Here is a 17725-nt window from a genome sequence, read left to right on the forward strand (position 1 = left end):
TCAGTATATAATTTGGTCAAATAAAGTATAATTGAACTTAGTTGATCAATGCAAACTCTCATTTATCATGTTAAAATTTATCACGCAAAATTTATGTTAACATGTTTGGTCGAATAAAGTCGAATTGAAGTTTAATGCAAACGTTTGTTTAACATGTTAAATTTATTTAATTTAATATTTTGAGCCGCATTGATTCCACACAAAAAAAATATTTTAATATACTGAACTCTAACCGAAATTCAATATATATAATTTGGTCAATTAAAGTTGAATCATGTCACACCCTGGCTTTGCGGAAGCGTGGTTAATTTGGTGTGACTTCTTAATACCATAGCTTAACCATAACAAAGCTATATGAAATAAAACCATGCAAGATCATCCATTTAATTAAGTTTTAAAAACCAAATACAACAACATTGTCTCAACGGAAACACATCCTAACGACATAAACATTGTTCAACAAACACAAACATCAACATAACATAAACATAGTTTAAGGACTGTGACTTGTCCAGGAAAGAGTCACATCCCCTAAACCCGGATGACCTCGTAACTAGTGCAGCGGGAAAACATGTCATACCGCGCCAAATCCTTTAATTCCCTGAAATACATGTAAGTTGAAAAATCAACAATAATGTTGAGCGAGTTCATGTGTAAGTGAGTAAATAAACCTTTGTATGTATAAAAATCCTAGTATGTAGCAAATAAGGAAAAAGAGATCACCAATGGTTTGCAAGGCCATTGATATGTGTGAAGTGCAAGTAGGGAGACTCAAACCTAGCGGATTTATGCGGCGGGCACAAAGTCACCCCGAGGTGCGTTTCTAGTTTGGCCTGGGGCTGGGCTCGCTACACCCAGATAGATCTACCGCTCCTGTCCCTCGGTCCTACCATGAGGACTAATGGCCTCATGTTGCTCCTACCCACTCACATGATCTAAGTAGTAAACCTCCTTACGCTAACCATACCATGTATAAAGTATTCGTAATCATAGTAACATGTATTTCACCCCCGCAGTTTAGAAAACTGGAAACAGTTAAGAGAAAAGGGGGACATGAACTCACAGTGGTGCGTCTCTACCAAGTATACCTCCAAATCAAGCAGCTGTGCGACGACCTACATGTACTAACTCTATTAGACGGACGACCGTGCCTTAGCTTCATGGTTTAAGTTTTTGGGAAATAGTTAGACAACTATTTCGTGTTTACTTTCTGTATATACTTGGTAATTATTTTTCTTCCCAAGGATGGGGGATTTAATACATGTGTGTTCGTATAATTTCGAAATATATTATTAAGTCTCACTTAAAATATATTTTATTTCTAACTCCAAAATATAAATATTTTTCTCAAAAATATTATATTTTCTATTACATATGATTTTACAAAAATACGCGTTCATAAATATTTCTTTAAATGCGTAAGTTACGTTTTAACGATCGAATGGTAATAATAATTACCGGTGTAACTTATGTATTTATCGTGAAAGTGTTCGTATTATTTTGGATTCGTTAACATTCGATAATATTATTTTTACCCTAAAAATAATATTTATGTATCTTCACAAATAATTGACAAGTAACGTTGTGAAAAATATATTTACTAAATATATATTTATCACGTTTTATTTTGTGAAAATCCCACCTCCGATATTTTGTAAATAAAGTCGTGGCGAAACTTATATTTTGAAAACATGTCGAAAAGTATTTCTAACACTTGTAGTGAAAATATTTCTAAGTGTTAGGTTTTTGGAAAAATTTCGCCAGAGTTTCCTCTGTAACTGGAGGTGGCCACGCTTTTAAGCGTATCATTTTCTTTTATAAATCAAATCAACCATTTTCTTATTTAACCAAAACAATATTCAACGCATCAACTAGTCAATAAACATGTAACTCGCAAGAATCTCATGAACTTGTAGTTTTTCCAAAACTATGATGTAAATCCCATTACTTTTAGTGGATCTTTATATAAAGCAATCCGATTTCGTAAAAACCTCGTTTTAGAGAAATTCCGTCTTTACAACTTCTCGTCATCTTTTACAAAAATAGTTATTTTGTCGAAACTTTGTGCTACACAAGTGTTTACACACTTGTGTGTTCTAAAAATCATTCTTGTTAGTGTAAGATCCGTCTTTAGAAAACATGATTTCTTTGATACTTGGTTCTTTGAAAATACCGCTTGTAGATCCGTAGATCTACTAGTTTTAAACACTATTTCACAAGCAAAATCGCTTTTACACAAGTTCATGATTCGTGTGTGGTAGAGTTTCATCCTTTAACCCTTGTTACATCCAAAACAACTTTATGTCATGATCCATGATCATGACCAACCCGGGTTAAACAATGATCCGAGCTACCACAACATAGATCGGGTCCAAATAACTACACAAATCAAATACTACAAGATTTACACAACAAACAAGCTTTTAACCATCACTTTTAGCATTTTTAGTAGACTTTCATGCATCAACTTGTATGTTCATGACTTTTAACCGTTACAAATCATTTTAACCATCTTAAAATAGTTCGAGAAGGTGATTCAAGCAACTTACTACTAGCTCGAGGCTAGGGAAGAATCTAGACGCAAAAAGAGTGGATAAAAGCAATAGAGTGAGGTCCTTCGCCTTCTGAATGCACCAAGCCTCCTTATACGTGATCCTTAACGCTTGAATGATCTTGGAATGTGATGATCAAGCTCGAAAAAATTGATGGATGGATATAGGGGGTTCGGCCGAGAGCTTTCTAGAGAGAGAGAGGGAGTGTTTGTGGTGAAATGTGATGAATGTTGATCCTTGATCTTATAGGCAAAAGTTTAGGTTATGATCCAATGGATTACATGTCCACTAGATATGGGACAAGTGAGATTATTATAATCATCAAGTACACAAGAAGTTCACAATGTGACCGAGTTCGGTCAAGGGGGGGGGGGTAGTTTAGTTCAAATCCAACCATTAGTTAGTTATTAGTTAGGTTAATCTAGTTAGTTAAGTGATTACCCCGGTTAGTAGTGTGTTGTGCTTTATGGCGGGTGTTAGGGTATTCAGGGACCCCAACTGGCTCAGAAAAAGATAAATAATGTTATTGGCAATATTTTTATGTTCCGGGTATAGTCCGGTTGTTCAGTTGGATAGTAATCCGTTATAGCGCTTAACAAAGCTTTAAAGTGCCGTTAATATTATTTTTAGTGACACAACTCATTCCCGACACTTTGGAAAGTGTCTAGTAATATTTTTCTCATGTTTTGGCACTTTATTTGTTAGCTAAAAGCTGAATTGTTAATTAAAGTGCTGAGTTTTGTGCTTAGAGTACGTTTTAGGCACATCCAGTCATTGTAACTTATTCCTAGAGACGCAGTTCTACAACCCTTGTATCTTCACACTCACTATTAGTGTAGTTAACTATCTCGGGCTCATACAGGCCTTAGAGACAGTGTCTGCCTGGTGCTAGTTATGACAGCACGTTTAATAGGTTATCCGTTCATTGTGCTACTGTGCTTTTGTGCATCATGTTTGTCACTAAGGTTCAGCATGTAAATAATGTAGTGACAGTAAATAGAGTATGATGCAAGTATGTACATGTATCAACATTCAAGTAGCGGTTTATCCATAAATTCAAGTAAGCACAGTAATTAAGCAGTAATTAATTATTAATTAAGTCGTACGGATACCTGGTTTAGTGAGGGTTGTCACAAATCAAACCTAGTTAATCAATACACACTCTCATTTAACATGTTAAAGTTTATCATACAAAACTTATTTTAACATATTTGGTAAAATAAAGTCGGATCGAGTTTAGTTGCAATGCAAAAGCTCATTAATTTAATGTTAAAACTATTTATTTCAAAATTTGGAGCACGTATAGACTCCACACAAAACTTTATTTAATATTTTGAACTCTAACTCGAAAGTCTGTATATAATTTAGTCAAATAAAGTATAATCGAAGTTAGTTAATCAATGCAAACTTTCATTTAACATGTTAAAGTTTTTCATGCAAAACCTATTTTAACATGTTTGGTCAAATAAAGTTAAACCGAATTTAGTTGATCTACGCAAACGTTTATTTTTTGGATCTCCTTCATATGCATTTCTACGAGGCCTGTACACACCTGAAGTCACACATGTTACTGCAAATCAAGTGTTTCCCGACGTATTGTAAGACTTTCATGGATTCCATATATGTTGCAAAGTGCTAAAAGTAGCATGTTAACATATACTTTCACAAAAAAGAGGCTAACATAAACATAAGCATTAGCATACTTGTACTGTAAAACTACAAATGCCATGTTGAACATGAAGTGTTAATACATATGACAACCTGGTTGGTTTCTAAAGCAACATCAAAATCAATGTGATGATGATGCAACTCTTGAACCACCTGTGTTGATTTTTAAACACGAAGTGATATGACCTCTTTTTCTGTTCACAGTAGATGAGAGCTTAATGAAATTAGAAAAACAAATCTTTTAAGTAAGATTTATTTATTAAAAAAGCTTCTACATGTATTATATGCAGAAGCTCCGATTTAAAAAAAAATTAACATGTTAAATTGAATTTTTATGATATATTTAACATGTTAAAAATATTTTTTTCAGAATTCTTTTCGGAGCTTTTACATATAAGGACGTGTCAAAGCCATTCTAAAAAATATTTTTTAAATTTTTTTTTTTACCTTTTTTAAAACTCTTTTTAAGCATTTTTTTAGAGTTATATTTTTTTATTTAAAAAGGTTTACATGTATTTATATGAAGAAGCTCGGATTTTTTTTATTTGAAAAAAGTAATTTTTAACATGTTAAATTGTTTTTATGATATATTTAACATGTTAAAAATATTTTTTTTTCAAAATTCTTTTCTAAGCTTTTGTATATAAGGATGTGTCAAAGCTATTCTAATAAAAAAAAAACTTATTTTTGTGAGACTTTCATGGATTCCATATATATTGCAAAATGTTAAAAGTAGCATGTTAACATATACTTTCACAAAAAAGAGGCTAACATAAACATAAGCATTAGCATACTTCTATTGTATAACTACAAATGCCATGTTGAACATGAAGTGTTAATACATATGACAAACTGGATGGATGGTTTCTAAAGCAACATCAAAATCAATGTGATGATGATGCAACTCTTGAACCACCTGTGTTGATTTTTAAACACGAAGTGATAATACATATGTGATATGACCTCCTGTTCTGTTCACAGTAGATGAGAGCTTAATGAAATTAGAAAAACAAATCTTTTAAGTAAGTTTTTTTATTAAAAAAGCTTCTACTTGTATTATATACAGAAGCTCCGATTTAAATAATTTTTTAACATGTTAAATTGAATTTTTATGATATATTTAACATGTTAATTTTTTTTTTTTTCAGAATTCTTTTCGGAGCTTTTACATATAAGGACGTGTCAAAGCCATTCTAAAAAATATTTTTGTAATCTTTTTTACCCTTTTTAAAACTCTTTTTAAGCATCTTTTTTTACATTTTGAATTTTTTATTTAAAAAGGTTTACATGTATTTATATGAAGAAGCTCAGATTTTTTTTTTGTTTTTGAAAAAAGAAATTTTTAACATGTTAAATTGTTTTTATGATATATTTAACATGTTAAAAATATTTTTTTCAGAATTCTTTTCGGAGCTTTTACATGTAAGGATGTGTCAAAGCCATTCTATAAAATATTTTTGTAAATTTTTTTTATCTTTTTTAAAACTCTTTTTAAGCATTTTTTTTAGATTTTGAATTTTTTTATTTAAAAAGGTTTACATGTATTTATATGAAGAAGCTCAGATTTTTTTTTTCTGAAAAAAGTAATTTTTAACATGTTAAATTGTTTTTATGATATATTTAACATGTTAAAAATTTTTTTTTTTTTCAAAATTCTTTTCTGAGTTTTTGTATATAAGGATGTGTCAAAGCTATTCTAATAAAAAAAAAAACTTATTTTTGTGAGACTTTCATGGATTCCATATATGTTGCAAAGTGCTAAAAGTAGCATGTTTTTGGGTAAAGGGTTACCCCGGTGAATTTTATATATCATCAAAAAACAAAACAGGGTGTGACAAGAATTGGCACACACTACTAGACTTGGCATACCAAGTCTAGGCAGTCCAAAAACAAACACAACCAACTACAGAAACAACCCAGAACAACAAAACCAAAAACGGCCACAACTAAACTAGACAACTCAAGACTCTAGTTAATTCATTTAGCCTGGATCATTTAGCTGATTCTCTGTAGAGATCTTCCATTTCTCGAAAACTCTCCTGTTCCCCGGATTGCTGTCCTTTTTGAACCCCATCACTTTTAACCGGACCGTATGAAGTATCACCTGCGCCACCTGTTCGGGAGTTCGGCAATTTTGAGAAAATAATCGGTTGTTTCTCTCTTGCCAAATGAAATACGAAGATGCTGCTATAAGAATCTTGCAAATAACATGAACCAACGTCTTCGAATCAGCATATTGAGCCATCCATACCATAATAGAGCTCCATTGGTCAGACACACTATCCAAATCCACCATTGTCTTTACATTGTTCCAAATTTTAGACGCATAGGAACATTGAAAGAAAAGATGATCACGCGAGTCCCGGCCGTACCTGCAAAGAGGACAACACATTAACCTTAAGTTAGTTTCGCTTCCTGCTTCCCATGCCGCCAATCTGTCTTGCGTCTTTAGCTTATCTTTGCACACAAGCCACATATGAAACGAATGTCTCGGGATAGTAGCATGTTAACATATACTTTCACAAAAAAGAGGCTAACATAAACATAAGCATTAGCATACTTGTACTGTAAAACTACAAATGCCATGTTGAACATGAAGTGTTAATACATATGACAACCTGGTTGGTTTCTAAAGCAACATCAAAATCAATGTGATGATGATGCAACTCTTGAACCACCTGTGTTGATTTTTAAACACGAAGTGATAATACATATGTGATATGACCTCCTGTTCTGTTCACAGTAGATGAGAGCTTAATGAAATTAGAAAAACAAATCTTTTAAGTAAGTTTTTTATTAAAAAAGCTTCTACTTGTATTATATACAGAAGCTCCGATTTAAATAATTTTTTAACATGTTAAATTGAATTTTTATGATATATTTAACATGTTAAAAATATTTTTTTTTTCAGAATTCTTTTCGGAGCTTTTACATATAAGGACGTGTCAAAGCCATTCTAAAAAATATTTTTGTAATCTTTTTTACCCTTTTTAAAACTCTTTTTAAGCATCTTTTTTTACATTTTGAATTTTTTTTTATTTAAAAAGGTTTACATGTATTTATATGAAGAAGCTCAGTTTTTTTTTTTTTTTTGAAAAAAGAAATTTTTAACATGTTAAATTGTTTTTATGATATATTTAACATGTTAAAAATATTTTTTTTCAGAATTCTTTTCGGAGCTTTTACATGTAAGGATGTGTCAAAGCCATTCTATAAAATTTTTTTGTAAATTTTTTTTATCTTTTTTAAAACTCTTTTTAAGCATTTTTTTTAGATTTTGAATTTTTTTTATTTAAAAAGGTTTACATGTATTTATATGAAGAAGCTCAGATTTTTTTTTCTGAAAAAAGTAATTTTTAACATGTTAAATTGTTTTTATGATATATTTAACATGTTAAAAATATTTTTTTTTTCAAAATTCTTTTCTGAGCTTTTGTATATGAGGATGTGTCAAAGCTATTCTAATAAAAAAAAACTTATTTTTGTGAGACTTTCATGGATTCCATATATGTTGCAAAGTGCTAAAAGTAGCATGTTAACATATACTTTCACAAAAAAGAGGCTAACATAAACATAAGCATTAGCATACTTGTACTGTAAAACTACAAATGACATGTTGAACATGAAGTGTTAATACATATGACAACCTGGTTGGTTTCTAAAGCAACATCAAAATCAATGTGATGATGATGCAACTCTTGAACCACCTGTGTTGATTTTTAAACACAAAGTGATATGACCTCTTGTTCTTTTCACAGTAGATGAGAGCTTAATGAAATTAGAAAAACAAATCTTTTAAGTAAGATTTATTTATTAAAAAAACTTCTACATGTATTATATGCAGAAACTCCGTGTCACACCCCAACCGATGGCGAAAACATCGGGGCGTGGCACTGAGCGAAACAGATTGTCCAGAAGTTTTCATAACAACTATAATTACCAATTATTTAAAGCAACATGTCCCATACCATGTCATAAAAGATAACATAATTATTATAGACAAGATCTAGTCAAATTGTTCTGTTCCGACAACTCAGATTTCAATTACAAACAATTGTTTACTCGTTTCTAGACCTTTCCTAGCCTCGATTTCACAGCAAGCCAAGCATATAAACATCCTAAGCACCTGTCACATACGTTAAAGTAAAATTCAATACACATAGTGTAAAGGTGAGCATACAAGTATAATAGATATAATAGAGTCCGAAATCGTTACGCATAACCAGCACGCACACAGTGTAAAATGAGGCATGTTAGTTATCGACATGAACCTATCGATACCAATGACTGCGGGTTGACTGCCCAAGGCAGTTCATAATACACACTCACCACTGTGAGCCATGTAACAAATTGTCCTTAACAACCCCTGAGTGAACAGGTGCTGAGTCCAAACTATAGTACTATCGTTGCTAAGGCAGGTAGACAGCATTCTATGTGTAAACATAACAAACAAGCATTCATTAAGTCACGTATAACATGCGGTAAGAGTTAGCATTTAAAGTATTGCGTAGTGTGTTCGATGTGATTTAGAATAAGTAACGTATGTAACACCCAAAAGTGCGTAAAGCAAAAAGGGATCGAGTATACTCACAGCGATTGATGGATTGAAGGGAGCGCTAGAGAGTAAGTTAGCCTGATCAGAACGATAGTATAAACGATAAGCGGCGCGTAAAACGATACAAAGTGTGAGTGGGTCAGACAGTAATCCGATCGGATGGCAATCCGATCGGGTGGCCGGTCGGTCGGGTGACAATCCGTTCGGACGGTCATCCGATCGGGTGACCATGCGATTGGATTGTTACCTCGTTTGGAAAGATGTGTTTGTGTATGATGGCTTGTCTTTTGAAGTTTTCGTTGTAGCATTTTGAAAACAGATAAGTATCTCTACCTATCAGGTCGGTCGGTCGGTCGGTCGAACGGCTGTTCGATCGGACAGTGATCCGATTGTCGATGCTTCTCAGGTTGAGAACAAGTTCACCGCAGGACGGTCGCTCGATCGGATGGCAATCCGATCGGGTGGCAACCCTTATGCATTGAACATGTTGAAAATTGTTTAAGTGTTGAAGTCAGAACATCACATGGTCAAGTGGTAATCCGATCGGGTGGTAACTCGGTCGGACGGCAATCTGTTCAATGTTCCAACCTCAAAAGTTTTAAAAAATAAAAATTGAGTGTGGGTCCCAAGGTGCAATCCGATCGGGTGGCAGTCCGGTCGGGTGACAATCTGATCGGACGACAATCCGATCGGACGGCGGTCCGTCCCAGATGGCCTGATCGTCTTCTTCCTTGGTTGTTTTAATAGTTTGTCGTTTTCTCGAGATGATTTGATAACGTGTTAGACAACAGAAACCCCGTCATTTACTTAGTAACCTGATCGGACAGGAATCACCCAAATCCGACCAGTTAACTGTTCGAGACGGTGTTCCATGTTAAACCCGAAATCGGTAATCTCGTGGATAGAATTCAGATCTTGAACCAACACTTCAACAAGAAAGAGTAGAAGATCAGAACAAGCTCCGATTCTATCAGTTTTAAGTGCATTGAGTGTAAAAGAGTTGAAAGAAAGTTGGAAAACCATCTTTCAATCCTTTTCACCATGAATATGTTCAGATCTATGAAAGATCTTTGTTTATTTTTGTGGAAATCGTTCAGATCTAAGTTGTTCTTGGTGGATTGATGCCAAAACATGAAGTTCACAAGAACACCATGATGACATCATCCTAGAACACCTCAAATCTAGTGATTTCACGGTTAAAAGTTAAGATTCAAAAGATAGAAAGGTGTAGGAGTGCGTGTAGATTAAGAAAGTACAAGATTTAGGTGGAGAACTTACAATAATCGCGAGAAATCTGAAGAAAAGTGGGCAAGAAGCGCTGGTCGGACGAGAGAGTGCAAAAGGTGAAGTTATGATGTTGACAGGGGGTATTTATAGGGTTTCCATAAATGGAAAGTGGAAAGGAGGGCTGGTCGATCGAGTGGCTACCCTAGTCGGGTGGCAGCCCGATCGAGTGGCACCTCGATCGGATGGCAGCCCGATCGGGTGGCAGCTCGATCGGCTGGCCACTCGATTGGAGGGCACAACGCGATGAGTTTTGCGATTTCGAATTGCGTGTTGAGCGTTGCGATGCAATAGAGTTTCCTATTCAAATTACTTTTAATCCCAACTACTATATCAACATACAATCATCCTTAATTGACTTGCGTTTAGCGTTTGCGATTCGATTGCGATTGAGTTTCGATTGCGTTTCGATTAATCACCACACATAAACATAAATAAGCATGCACAAGTAACACATAAAAGGCACACACACGTAAAACAATATCCAGAACGCGTAAGTCGAGTTGCGAGTGCGATTGCGATAAGTGATAAAGCGATCAAATATGCGATAAACCTCGATTATTAATAAATACTCCACATAATACAACTAACGTAAGGCATAAAATAGACTATCTACAAGTCAAAGAAGTCAAACAGGAATTGAGCAAGGGGTGACAGATCACAATTAGCAATCTTGTATCCCTTTGACTTTGATCTTGACTTGACTTTGACTTTCGAAACACGGGGTGTTACAGCCTCCCCTAGATGAGGGAATTTCGTCCCGAAATTAGGCCGAAGCCGTAACAAACAACTGCGGGTACTTCGCCTTCATGTCGCTTTCGAGTTCCCAAGTGAACTCGGTGTCACACCCTGACTTTTGCGGAAGCGTGGTTTATTTGGTGTGACTTCTTAATACCATAGCAATCAATCACAACAATGATATATGATAAAAAAAACACAAGATGTTTATTGTCACACCCCCAAAATCCACTCGCGGAGTATCACCGCATGGAGGCGTGACTGACCAGGATCAAGCCACCAATCATATTGAACATTTCAAGTAATAAATAAAGTTCATCCCATCAATTTAAAAGGTGTTCAAAACAAAACATAGTTAAGTGTTTAGCGGAAGCATAAATGTGAAAACCCAAACATAAGTATTAAGTTCGAAAATGTTATAGTGTTTTTAACATGGCATCCACTGTCCATGTCCCACAACGACCGCGCCTCCCTGTGCAAGCTCCATGAGTACCTATCGACCTGCAAGGCATGTAACAGAGTGTCAACAACAAAGTTGAGCGAGTTCACAGTTGATTGTTCAGTTAATGTGTTCGTCTCGGAAATCGTAAGTTCGTTTCATAACCATGCGTTACCCAGTACCCTTGTTCCCAAATCCTTTCAATAATGAGTGGGGGCTTCCCATGTTGTATGTACTAGACTAGGTGTATCTATAAGTGTCCTTCCCAATCCGAGGACAGTGGTAAGTATGAGTTTATGTAGGCTTTACGTAAGTGCCCTTCCCTAACCGAGGACAGTACGTAGCGAGTACGTAGGTTTAGCGCTGGTGTCCTTCCCAAACCGAGGACAGTAGTACGTAGGTTTTACGTAGGTTCTAAAACTAGTGTCCTTCCCAAACCGAGGACAATAGTACGTAGGCTTTACGTAGGTTTTAGCACTGGCGTCCTTCCCAAACCGAGGACGGTGTTAAGTAGTCTAGTAGTGATGAACGTACGGGTAGTCATACAATCTCATTCCCAACCCACCGGGAATCCCATGCCTTGGAAGAGTGTGAACTCACCTTGGTTTGCTCGGTTTGATTAATTACTTGGTTCCAATTAATCAGTCAAGGCCTATGGTATGCACGTATACACAATCAGTTGACATTCACAAAGTTCAACTAACAGTCAAGACCATCACGTACATGCAAATAACAACTAACACATTGCATAAAACAGTTATAGAAGTTCATGCAAGTCATGCTTATCTTTTAACCACAGTTAACTAACCCAGTTAACCCCTAACAGACTTAACCGAGTTCACTGTGCAGTTTACCTACTCAACGAAACATACCTGTTTCGTCGTGGCTTCCCTTCGACGAAACATCCCCCGTTTCGTCGTCTTTACCCTCGGCGAAACACACCCGTTTCGTCGTAAACCCCTTCGACGAAACATCCCCTGTTTCGTCGACATGCGTTTCGTCGACGGACAAATGTTACGTCGCGTAACAGTTTCAATCCTAGAAAACCCTAAATTTCATCGTAACAGATTATCATCAACATCGAACCTAACCACCGATTTCTACCAGATCATTGGCATATACAAGACTATAACACATATTCATTTAATCGATCAAAGGCAGACGACAACATGATTTGCAAAATATCAAACAGACATGAACATTATTAAATCCGGTTCTACCAATCACTAATACACATCAATCCGGATCTTATTATTATATCCCGAGTGCTAACCTTACTTCTACCGTTTGATTAACCAGTTACATGTTTAATATCATCCGATTCAAGCACACACTGATTATTAAAACCCTAGGTTAACATCATGATTCACATACAGTCATGTAACCAATTAATCATACATATCTAATTCGTACCGCATTCAGAAATCTGATTAAAACACCATAACCTTGAACAAAATCAGATATATATATATATATATATATATATATATATATATATATATATATATATATATATATAACTCAAACCAACCAGGTGCGTGATACTAACCAAGTTAAGGATTTCGAGTGAGAATGATCGAACAGGAAGGATCTAGCTTCCAAGGGGAGGCTGCCGTCACACAGAGGATAGTGAGAGACTCTAGGGTTGCAAAAATAACAACTCACGTAGCCTATGACCCTTAAATACATAAACCGTAACTGTTGGGCCGTAACTGGGCTTCGAAGAAACGGTGGGCCAGCGAAACGCCTTTTTCGTCGAGGTGTGTGTGACGAAACACATTTGTTTCGTCGGAATGGTTTATGACGAAACACTCCTTGTTTCGTCGTGTGGGTTATGGCGAAACACTTGTGTTTCGTCGGACCTTTTCAAGGTTTAAATAGTTTAAGTTTTTCAAACAGGATACATGATAAACACCTTAATCACATTACATAGATAACATATCAAACAAACTTCTCAATATATAATCCAACGTGTATAATTACAAAGCAAACAAGTCGTGTAAACAAACAACTTAAACAATTAACGTGCAATTAATGCGAAGATGGAATCCTGGAAACTCGAGTTGTCACATTTATCCATTAAAAGAGTTTAGGAAATACCACAACAACATTGTCTAAAAACATCAATACCAACTTAAGTTACAAACCATGACGTGTTTAATGGAGTTCATAAAGACTCGACAAAAGTACTTAAAGAAAACCTGAGTTTAGAATTATGTATCCCATCCAGGAAAGGAATACAATCTCTAAACTCAACAACCCTGGATAACATCTTTTATTCAGACGCAGCTTGACGACACATGCATACCCTTCCAGATCCACTAGTTCCCTGAAATACATGTAGTTTGAAAAATCAACAAAAGTTGAGCGAGTTCATGTGTAAGTGAGTACGTATAAACCTTTGTAAACAATGTATGTATGTCCCGGTATGATTGCAAACAAGGAAAAGATCACCAATGGTTTGCAAGGCCATTGATATGTGTGACGGTGTAGGAAGACTCAAACCTAGCAAAGTTGTACCGGGCTTCCGGCTGGAAGACATAGTCACCACTATGGGCCGCCCCGGCCTCATGAGTGTGGGCTCGCTACACCCAAATAGATCTATCACTCATGCCCCTCGATCCTGATATGAGGATTAATGGTCCCAAGTATCCGCCTACCCTATCACATGATCTATAGTTCTTTCCTAGGCTAATCATACCAATAGTATTGTAAGTATCCCTTTGTAACATGTATTTCACCCCAAAAGTAAGTAAATAAAACAGTTTAAGGAAAAGGGGGACATGAACTCACCTGAATTGCCTTGTGCGAAGCTAGCTAATTACGACTTCGTGATGTCGTTTCCAAGACGTGACTTGCTAGCGTGCATTCTACAATATTCCTAACACGGAATATTTTATAAGTTTCTAAATAAACACGGTAACTAAACTACGTGTCATCGAGCTCTACCGAATCATTAACCGAACGATTCAACGGTAAGTTGTTAATGATGAAGTTATACTTTGTTTAGTTCGTCTATTCGTCGGTAATAATTAATAAGTCTTGAAAAGACTTGATTCTCGAGATATGTAAAAATGGATAAATATTTATATCAAAAATATATCGTTAAGATCGTTTGTCGTCCCGAGAAGTCGTTTGTGTATGTAACAAGTATTTGTATGAAAATAACATGTAACAAACTCGTACGCGATATATATGATTTATAGTGTGCCGTTAAGGCGTTTTGAAATAAATATAAAAGATATATTTATTTTACCAAAGTATCATCGAGTTGTTTGTGTTTAAAAAAAATAAATATACAAACTATATTTACTTTTATATAAGAATACGAGTCGTTTGATGTTAAAAATAAATATATAAACTATATTTATTTTATAAGAGTTGATGTTGTTTGATATTTAAAATGAATACATAACTATATGTATTTGTATAAACGAATTCGTGTTGATATTTGAAATAAATATATAAATTATATTTATTTTCATAAAACGAATTCGTACTGCTTGATGTTCGAAATAAATATATAGATTATATTTATTTTTACAAAAGAATCCGAATTGTTTGATGTTTAAAATAAAACTATATGTGATAAAAGAATTCGCCGGATATCCAAAATTTCAAATAAATATAATAACTATATTTATTTGTTGTAAATAGCTTCCGAATCGTTGCTTTCAAAAGTCGTACAGTGTTGTCGTTTGAAACAAATATATATAAACTATTTATTTCATAAAAAGAAGTCGGATTATTCGATGTCGAATCAAATATATATATGATTTATTCGTATTGTTGTAGATTTGAAAAAAATATATATATAAACCATATCTGCTTTTACAAAAATAATCCGTGTTATCGTTGTTCCTTGTACGTTATAAAGTGTCGTCGGAAGTGAAGTACATTGGTGTATATATTCATTTGATAGTTTCGTTTTATAATAAAAACTCGTTTTGGTTTTACGGATTTTCTCAAAAAACGGGCAGAGTTTCCTCTGTTTTTGGACGCCCCCGACAACACAGGTTGTCGTTATTTCATCAAAATTCAACAATATTCAACCAAGATTCAATTAAAGTATATGTAATTTTGTCAAATATATATATCAAATGTAAATTATAATCAGTCGGTTCGAGCTCGTTTCTTACGTATTTAATAAAACTATAAATATAACGAAATAAACGCATCGTTAATTTTTACCAAGTCTTCCGTCAAAATGTCGAGCCGCTTGACTGAGTTGACCGAGTCAACTGAGTTGACCGGTTGAGTTGACCGAGTCAACTCACTGTGTTGACCAGATGACCGAACCGCTGACTGCCGTTGGCTGAGTTGACTCGGGTTGACCAAGTCAAACCGAGTTGAACCAACCCTTGACCCGAACGCCGAAATATAACCCGTTGACTGAACTGCATCTGAACCTTAGGTCTGTTGAACCATACCAAGCCCGAAGCTGAGTGACCAAACTGACCGACCCTAGACCCGTTGTGCCGTGACTCGAAACAAACCCAACTCAGACCAATTTCTGACCCGAAACCAAGCTTCACCTTCACTGTCGCTGCTAAAACCGATAACACACCCCCCCCATCCGCCGTGCCATCTCCGTCACCGGAAAACCGCACCCGAAACCTGTCGAAACGACGTGTGTCGGACCAGATCTAAAAAAAAGAAAAAAAGAGATGGGACAAGGGCTTACCGTGAACCAAATGGTCGCCGCTACCGGCTAAGCACCACCATCATCATCGACACCCCCCACCCGCCGTTTGACTCCGCCGCCGCCGCCGCCATGAGCGGCGGCGCTGCACCTCCGACTCCGTCTCTCTCCTCTCCGTTTAGCGTCGCAGCACCACCAGACGGTAGTGGTGGCCGGTCGTTTCACTGATCGAGGACAGCAGGTGTGTGGGTGTGCGACAGGGAGGAGGAGGGTGGTGTTTGTGGTGGTTAGCTGGAACGTGGCCGACACCGGTCGGATTTACTCCGGCTGCCGGCTAGAGAACGAGAGGGAGAAGAGAGTTGGGCTGTGTGTTTGTTTGTGTTATGTTTTGAGAGGAGGGAGAATGATGATTTGAGTGTTGCCTGTATATGTAAGAATCGAGAGATGAGAGAAGGGTATGGTGCTCATTTGTGTGCTAGATTTAATTAGAGAAGGTGAAGTTTTGAGATGGGTTTTGTGTTTAGAGAATATAAGTTCCCTGTGTTTTTATGTGTTGTTGTGTCTGCTCAAAACAATCAAGGGGTTTTGTGTATATCACTTTAGAGACAAAATCTTTAGTAGGGATTTTAATAAGATTGTAGAGATCTTATTGAGATCTTATAAGATCTTGATAAGATTCTGATATATTATGTGCAAGCTTAGGTTTGTGGGTTTTGGGCTTTAACCCAGGGCCCACAAGCCCATCTTATTTGTAAGTAGCCCGTAATTCCTACGAGACCTGTTGTCAAAACCTGAACTCTATTTAACGTCAAAAGATAAAATTTTAGTATTAGAATAAATAAAATACGGTCGGTAGTCGTTGTTTGTGCGTTTAGTCGTCGGTTGCGTAAAAAGCGCGTAAAATGCTTCGTGTATCGTTTTTAATCCGTTTTTCGATCCGGTTTCGACTGTATTTACTAACATCTTATTACGGAGCTAAATACAGCGTAAAATGTAAGTTTCGAAGGTGACAGGCGTCTCCGTCGCTTCCGTTTCGTTGCCGATGTGTTTCCTTTCATCGCATTTTTAGTTCATGTCTGCATTTGTGTCGCACGGAAGCCCAATAAATTCAAAAAATTAATTTCATAAGCATAAAATTTTCGTGTAGCATTCATTCTTGTCGGCGTTGTCAGGGTATCAGTTCGTTTTCGTTTGATGTTCCGCAGATTCCATGCGAATCTCCATATGCGTACTGTAAAGTCGGATAAACGTTCCTAGGCACTCCAAAGGCCTAGTTGTCACGGCCCCCGTGCCCGGTTTGACCCGGTCTAGGAGCCGCGGGACAGAAAATCCCGTGGTATTTATTTTCACAGCGGAAGTCTTATCAGGATCGTTTTAAACTTGAAAATGCCCGAGTATTATTTATTTATAATTCGGGATAAAACCCCGTAATTTACAGTGGAGAAATTTTATAATTTCTTTATTTTACAAACATGTTTATTTATTTATTCGAGCCACTACTTTAAGCTTCTGAGTGCTCCTGCGCACTTGTACTTGATTCAAAGTAGGTCACCTGAAACATGTTGTAAAATATTTTGTCAGCGGGGAAATACTGAGTGAATCATTCAGTTTAAGTAAAAGTTGCATTGTTATAAATTACAGTATTAAGGGAAATTGCAATGTTTTTATCAAACAAATTTACAAGAATAGGTATTTGTCACTCGACCGTATCTGTGACTGTGGTCAAACCACTATTGGGTCTCGTCGCCCCAATAGTGATGACTATCACTAAGGTGATAAAAATAGTAATGTGCACAATACCCCACATACCGGCTGCAATTTGATGATTACATAAACTTAATCCCTGT

General features: G+C 35.9%; 1 long non-coding RNA gene across 1 annotated transcript; it reads right to left on the bottom strand.

Moving 5' to 3' along the window:
* Positions 1 to 13281: 13281 nt before the first annotated feature.
* On the bottom strand, positions 13282 to 16488 carry LOC110884233. The gene is made up of 2 exons (XR_002561003.2): positions 15921 to 16488; positions 13282 to 15853 (listed from the first exon to the last, which is right to left on the bottom strand). It is a non-coding gene; the product is annotated as an uncharacterized LOC110884233 (long non-coding RNA).
* Positions 16489 to 17725: the final 1237 nt, after the last annotated feature.

This window comes from Helianthus annuus, chromosome 10, assembly GCF_002127325.2.
Source record: "Helianthus annuus cultivar XRQ/B chromosome 10, HanXRQr2.0-SUNRISE, whole genome shotgun sequence".
Classification (NCBI taxonomy): domain Eukaryota; kingdom Viridiplantae; phylum Streptophyta; class Magnoliopsida; order Asterales; family Asteraceae; genus Helianthus; species Helianthus annuus.